We start from the raw sequence: 8,453 nt of genomic DNA on the forward strand, positions 1-8,453 counted from the left end.
ATCAGTAATATAATTAATCTTTTAAAAACTGCTTTCTGTATTCAAATTAAGAAGTATAGTTCTTCATAGGTTATAACAGAAACTTGGGATACCAGTGGTACACCATGTACCTAAGGCCTGTACATTCTCAGAATTAAAGCCTGTGTTAGCATATCTACCACTATTTATAATAAAAAAACACAGACAAAATTTAGTCAGTGTGAAATGAAATAAATCACTGGTACTTGAAAGCTCAAATAATAATTGTTTAATCTTTTCTAAGATAAATTTAGGAAAAAGCCTACCACTCAGAAAATTACTACCACAGCTACAAATTTATTTTCATTGATAGACACAATTTTGGTAACTGCAATGCTATACAAACTCTACACTTGGCAATCTTTGGCATAATTGGCTCAATAAAAATCATATCACTAGCCTCAGAATATGTACATAAGCTACCTCATCTCATTCACCCAGAATTCTTGTAATTTCTTATAATGAAAGAAAGCCACCTCCCAAGGTGATCCCTTGAAAGATCGACAGATCAGATTACTGCCCAGTATTTGAAATAGCACCAGCCTATTCATGGTGCAGTATTCAAGTGGGGGAAAAAGAAAAATCACACAGACTTACCCTGTGTAGGACACTGTATGTATTCATACAGCTGGTTTTGTACATAAACTAAAATTAGTTCAGACATTTGAACAATGCCTGAAGGTTCTACAGACCAGTTCAAAAACTTCCTTTACATATAACTGAATTAATTTCACTCATTTGAATATGACAGTTTTCTGCCCTGTAGTCTGCCTCCTCCTTTGTACATTTTTATTATAAATAGTCAGACTAATTAAGATAATTTATTGATAAAGGATTCTGTACCGCTATTAAAGGGATACACTAAAAGTAAATGTTTGCCACTCCTCAAGGTTCTATGTTGTCAGTATAAAGCTCTCATCAAGTTGAAAATCCAGAAGTGTGAAGGAAGGAAATGGTGAGCTCATCAAGACCTTTTTGGGGTACCTTATGCTGTCACCCCCAGTTTAGCTGCCTATAGAAAACGGACCCTAGAATGGACCCTAGTGTTTTTACAGATACTATGGAGACATTGCTCAAGGATCTATGAACAACAGCTAAAGTTACCAGAGAGATGGAGATGAACTTCTGTTTTAACTGAAGGAGACCTTGTTCATTTGCAGGAAAACTTGTCTGATGAATCAGCTTTGTCTACTCACAGGCTGGCTGTTTTAGTGGCCAGCATTGCTGGTTTCTATCTGGATGAATCCACCCTCTCATTTTTAAGTTCCACACTTTAACAGAATTACAACTAATTTTTAGCTCTGCATTCTTGTTATCATTATCTTTTGCTAATGTCAGGACTGGAGAATAAAATATTTTATGATACTAAGGAGGAAAACCATAAAACCATCCGAAAGTGCATACAGAAATTAGACTGTCACTTTGGCATGGGACTGTGAGGTCTTCCTTTCATGTCTCATGATTCCCCAGTGGCAGTTACAGAGTAAAACTTGCAGAGTTCCCTCTTTCCTTACCCCAGCTTGCCCCTAGCAGTTGTATCCTGGCAGGAAAGGTATACTTCACTTTCAAGCACAAATCTGGACATAAGATTGAAGTTTACCCACTTATTGGCTTTCTTGCAGACGGGAAAGACAAATGGATTAATTTCATGAATTATGCACCAAAGTCACAGAATGCTTCCAGCTCTGGTTGTAGTTTAATGTATGCGGCTCATGCTGGCAGGAGTCCCACATTTCCTCTGTAACTGTTTCTGCTGGGTAAGCTCACACACAGTTGTGCCGTAGAACAACTTATGTTCTTACGAATTATACCAGACATTTCTCATTAGCATTACACGTGAAATCCCGTTCCTGAGTTGGACATTATCCGTTACTTCATAAAATTACAATGAAAAGCATAGAAAGAGCAAGTTCAGGATATATAGGCAGCGGTTCAATGGAGAAAAAAACAACCCAAGTCCACAGAATTTACCAAACAGAATTACAAACAGTATCCATTGCTACCAGCTAATTGTTGAAGAAAACTAGATATAGTGCTTATTATTTTCTTAGATTACTTTGAAAATTTTAAATTTTAAAAATACTTAAGTCCAGTTCATAATACTCATCAGACCTGTTCTTTGGTATCCTCATGTATTCCTCCGCATTCATGATCCTTGGAGATACAAGAAATGTTTATGATACATTTAATTTGCCCAGCCATTCACAAGACATTCATGTTGCATTCATGCAACATGCACATGCATTTCACGCATGTGCCTCTGAAAAATGCCCTTTCTTTTGTAGCTTGTTCATGAGGATGCAGCAAAGCCAGAAAACTCAAGAAAGTGGAAAACTCGACTGACGAAAGTCAGCTACAAAGATACAAAGCATTTGTAAGCCCTGGGATTCTGCCATGAATGACACCATCACCAGGCCACTGAGGTTACACCTCACAGAAATTTCCTGCACCGGTTTCTTTCCTAAAGCTACACTTTTTATGCCCCCTGCAGGACAGACACCTCTGCACTTTAAGAAACTCCCACCTTCAGATATCTCCTCTACACTATCCTTTTGGCTACAAGGCTAAGCTCAGCGGAGGACTAAAAAGAAAAATATTTTGAAGGCATAGGCATGCTCACAGTGAAAGTTCTGTGTTTCTCCAAATGACTGGATTCCTACAAAACAATTCCTGCAGGAAGCATTAGTTTCCATCAATCATTATTCAGATACTTTCCTCCTATCGAGGTATTTTTGTCCTTGGAGATATATTCAAAACTTCATTTACAAGGCTCTGAGGAGAAAAGTGAGGTCAGCCCTGCTCAGAACCTAAAATTTTCTCTGGTTCTGTGAATTACATTTGATTTACTCCAACCTAGCAATTTGCTGTCTTTAATCTTAATGGTTACAATCTGTTCTAATGGTAGTTCACAGAAATTATTGTAATTCACTTCATTATTGTCATTCATATCTAAGAATAAAATCATATTTCCTCTAAATTGCTTAATTGATACAAATGAAGCTGCCCATCCACTTACCTAAAGTGGTAGCAAGAAACATATCTCTTAATTTTCCACTTTCTAAAGAGACAGTACTCTCTGTGTATATATCTATATATCTATATTTATATGTATGTATGTATGTGCTCCAGTAAGGTGCTACATAAAACCTGTTACAGGATTGATTCTTAAAAAATAATCTAGGAAATTATGCCTTTGACTTAATAATAATTTCTCATCATAATTACCTTCCAGGCAAAAACTGTACTGTCAAGCTCTCAAGCATTAGCAAAAGACTCACGAAGGCAGCAAGGAAGTAACTAAAGCAAACAAAGGGACAAAAAGTCACTTCTGGGAGAAGGCAACAGCCTTTGCAGCTTTCAGAAGTGAAGCCTGAACTGAAAGTAACAGTTGGAAAACTCAAGAGACATAATAATAATAAAATAATAAGTTAAACCAGCTTTTGAAGATTCTTTGTGGTAACTTGGCACTGTGAATTATTAATAACCAAAGCTTTCAAGCCCGGCTAAATTAACTTACATAAGATCGCTCTCCTCATTTAAAAATAATCTGTTTAACAAGTTGTTAGGCTAAAGGATAAGAAAATTATTAGATTAGAATATGTCTACCACTGATATAACAGGGAACACTGTCAAATTATTATATAACAAAATATATGCTTGCTTGGTTAATACACAACTCTTTACTTTTATCACTGCTGCTGAAAATCCTTCCTCATTCAGTGTCTTATTCATCCATCTGGCCAGCTTAACTGCAGACAACTGACTGTACTAAAACAAAGAAGTGGCAAGTGATCATGTGGGGAAAATTATTAGAAAAAGAAAGGTGGAGAGCGAGGGATTTATGCAAGGATACATTTGCAAAGTTGGCAAGAATATCAGAAGCTGAAATTACAGGTCTCTTGTGGGAAAATGCAATAAGTGGGGCATTCTGGAGGCTCCTGCCAGAGCAAAAGGATTAAAAGGCAGCAGCTCAACAACTCATGTAGGCAGCTGATGATCAATGTGGCAGCAGGACAGTGTGAGGAGAGTTTGAGTCTGCCCAGGCTGCCTGGCTCTGCACAGGCCTGGCAGGTGACAGAGGGGGAAGAAGGCTGAATCACTGGGACAGAACCAAGGAACCTGAAATGTCTTCAGGATTTATTTTGGGCAAAGATTAAACAATATCTACCAGAACTAAAATTCATATATCATTTCTGTTATGACTGCCTAATGACTACTTTTATGCCCTTAAAGCATTATGCAGTTTTTACACTCATCATATTGCCAGAAACTATCTGTATTGCCAGCACTAGAGGCAAATAAGGCTGATTTCCTTTGAAGTGACTGCTATGTGGTAAAGCTGTAAATGTGGCACAACTAGCTCTGAAAGAGAAAGGCATTAAAATATTATTAGTGTTTGGTCTTTCTCCTCCCTCATATAGGAATTTTGCTGATTTAGAGAAATCAAAATCAGTAGGAAACCTGAGAACAGAACATAAGGGCTACAGAATCCTGTTTTCCCAAGCTGGCACAAAAATTAACCTTTAGGAAATTGAGTGGACAGTTGCTAAAAAGATACAACTACCTTAGGACACATAATGTTTATGGCAATAAAGTTTTCTTCATATAGCAATGCCAATACCTAACATGCTGAATACTACTTCTACAGTGACTAGACAGCATCCACATTGAACTTAGGCAAATTATTTAGCTTATTAGGTATCCTAATGTTCAGTATTTAATTCCATGAGAGCAATTAAACCTTCAGCTAGCAAAAATAAAAAAAAAAAAAAAAAAGAAAAGAAAAGTAAACCCATAGAAATGAGAAAAATATCAGATTTTTCTCAGCTGACCTTGACATTAATTACTCAGCCCAAGTCAACAGTAAGCTTAGGGAAAGCCAGGTATGTTGTATTATACACAACTTTAAATAATGCATATAATCCAGACAGGTTTTAATCATGTACTCTCCAATTTATATCTCAGTTTACAATAACATTGCAACTAGCAGTTCCAGAAATAAGGATAATGTAAATAGGGATGTAGAGCAGATTTTATCATATAATCTACCCCAAAGATAGAAAAAATCTTGGATGGAGATCTTTTCATTGCTGTTGAGACACAGCAATTTAATTCTGCACCAGTAACTGAATCTCACTAGTTTTATGCAATGAACAGATACTTCTACACAATCTTTTCATTTCAGTTTTCAAGAAAAATACCAGCAGTGTGGATGTTTTAAAGAACTATAGAGTAATAAAGCTTTTAAACTAATTGGGGTAGTTATGCTATACAAGTTCTTAGAAAAGACCTCCCACTGTCTAAAAACATCCCTAAGCCTACTAAAAATAACCCCCAGAGAAAGAAAAGTTCAACTACATGTTCATGTCCTATAGGTGCTCAAATCACTGTGCCCTCCCTTCTAGGAGAGCCAGCAGGAAAAGTAAACCACAGTGCATCCACTGGGTACCAGGGATTTTCTTCTCCCTGCATTTCTCACAGTCAGGGCTGAAAAAGTCATTGCATTACAGATAAGAGCAAAAAGCTTGGGAACCTGTTCAGACTTCGAGACAATTCCAGAAAAAAACATTCATTAATTAGTTTCCATCAGAGCATAGCTGACTTGGATCCTACTGTCCTTGACACTTTCTCTTCTTGCCTTTTTGTGCTTTGATCTATTTCTTATAAATAAAAGAGGCACTATGAAAAGCAGGGGACATGGTACCTGCTTCTTACCCCAATCAGTCAGTGCCAGCAGGGGAGGTTGAGCAGGGAGGGGGAGGTGGCTCTTCCTGCACTGCCTGGGGTGACCAACACAGTTCTGGCACACAGAACATTTCAGACATCTGGGTCTCTCTTTTACAAGTCTTAAACAGCCTGCTAAGGTTCAAATGCTAACTAGGGTGTTAGGTTACTTACAAGAGCTAAGCTCAGAAATTGATTGGGAAGACCACAAATAAAGAACATTGATTGAATTACTATGCTTTATCCATTTCAAAGCAGCAGAAGCTTTCCAATGCCTGCCTTGTCAGCAGAAGACATTGAAAACTTCATTAGCACCATTAGTGGTTTACATCAGCATCAGCTTGGTCTCTCTCAGTTGCATTGCTCTCAGTGAATGATTAATGTTGAAATCCTCTTCTCTTTGAATGTTTATCATCCTGTTAGATATGGCTGGAAGTTTAATTTCTCAGGGCATTGTCAAATAAAATGTGTTGCAGTTCTTGAAAGTTAAATACTACACAGATAACCAGAGCCTCCCCTGTTTCTAACAGCAGGCCATTCCTTTCTAGCAGTGACAGAACAGATCTGTATAATAGCACATATATTTTTCATTGTAAAGCATTTCTAAAATGAATAACAGAAATTAGCAACTGAAAAGAATTGTGAACGAATTGCTTCCACAAAAGGTAATTTCAATCCAAAACTCCCTTAGAGGACCAACACAGTAAATGTAGGCCTATCAGTGTACGGCAATAAGTTTCACAAAGATCAGAATCTGGGTTGGTAAACTTGGCTATGTTCACAAAAGAAAAGAAGAATCAACTAGAATGGGAAACTCTGACACACTTTCCTTCCATGCTCCTTGACAGACAATTGATACACCAAATTCAGCAAGATTTTAAAACAATCAGTGATTTTTTTTTTCTGTTTGTGGAATGGGGTTAAGAGGAAAGTCAGTCACAAGAGCTGTCTTGTAAGATGATCTCTATAATGTCCTGGACAAATGTAATGACAAAGACTGCCTAAGCAATTCATGTCCTAGTTCAAAACTCATCATGACATCATCAGAGTTTTTGATCCCCTAATGCCATTAGATGTGATGACACAGAGGCCCTGAGTCTTGCTGTTGTCTCAGTGTGACATTGCACAAGCAAGAAAAGCCAGTAGATCTGCAATGATTTGTGTCACAATGGATCATAAACATCACTTGAAAATAGTGAACATAAATTGCCAAGTTACAAAACTTGCTGAAATTATGTGACAGAAATAATGCCAGACAATGAAGCAATTTGCTATCCACACAGAAATAACTTCCAAAATGTGCTGATAAAAAAACGTTAAACACCTTAATTCAAAAGGCAAAAAGGCTCCATGACCTCATTCAGGATGAGAATTTCTCCAGGAAAGGTCATTTAAGTCATAATGTTTACACCATAAAAGACTTCTGCTTGACATGCTGCTATATTCTCCCTCAATTTATGACATCCCCCACTCTTCATTTATCAGATAACTCTAAATGTATCACAGAAGGATCTCTGCATCCCACAGGAACCAAAGCTTTCTCACTACCAGTATGAGGTAAGGAGATGTGTACCGAGATGCAGAGTCTAGGAATTAGATTCACGGAGAAATCTTAAAACTTGTCAAGTTTTACTTGTGGAGTCTAAGCACCTCTGAAATCCCTGGAACAGCTGACGGTCTGAAATGCAGGGATAACAATGTCAAATTGCCTCTGCAGTGAGGCCCAAGAGGGTGTTCAGGACAGGGCATGAGTCTGTGGCTGAGCAGAAAATGGAATGCGAATGCCCCACTCTCACTCAGCCTGAGATGTTTATCTGAAGAGGTTCCACTTTGATCTGCAGTCCACAGAATCCAATGATATCAGTGTGCACACGTAAGTCAGGAAAGACTGTGCTGAAAATACAGCTTAATCATTTCCCTCAGGCTCCCTCGTACCAAGTCAGCTGGCAAGCTGAGAAGAGCCATCAGTATTTTTCTTTATAATTAGCATGCACTCAAGGATAAAAAAAATGTTGCTGGAATTTTTTGTGTTATCCAAATATTTTGGACATAGAAATGGCTTAAAATAAACAGGAACAAAACCTCTGCCAATATAAATAAGCACAACCATTCTAAACTGAGTTACCCTGTAAAACCTGGCTATGGAGGTTTACATTCTCCTTCATAGCAGTGTTTTATTGGACTCTGCAAGATATGCAACTCTCAAATTGGTAAAGTGGTTTAAGAACAAAAATAATTGCAGACTTAGAGAGTATTATTAAGATTTAATCACCAAAATTATGGGTCCAGGTCAGAGGTACTTCACTTCCCTGTATTCTGGCACTTCAGAACATCACAATCACTTAAAATTTAATTGCAGGCATAGGGACTCCATTCCCTCTCATGAAAGAATATTATAGGGACAGGAATTTTGTTCCCAGCTGCCACAAGTGATTGCAAGCAGAGAGCGGCCCATAAACATAAGCATACTGATAGTTGCTGAGAGTATTTTATTAAAAAATACACCCAAGAACTTAGCAATGTATCTATTATATTTTCCTACCTCAACTAATATGGAGTATGGCAACATCACGTGGCTTCTCTGAGGCTGACGCCAGCTGCTCGAAATCATGTTCACCTGGGAAGGAAACACAGGATATTGTGTCCATCTGTCAGAAGCTGGCCTTGTTTATAATATTGTGCTGACAGCAAACTAGAAAAAAAAGAGGCCT

Source organism: Fringilla coelebs, assembly GCF_963513975.1.
Source record: "Fringilla coelebs genome assembly, chromosome: 9".
Classification (NCBI taxonomy): Eukaryota; Metazoa; Chordata; class Aves; order Passeriformes; family Fringillidae; genus Fringilla; species Fringilla coelebs.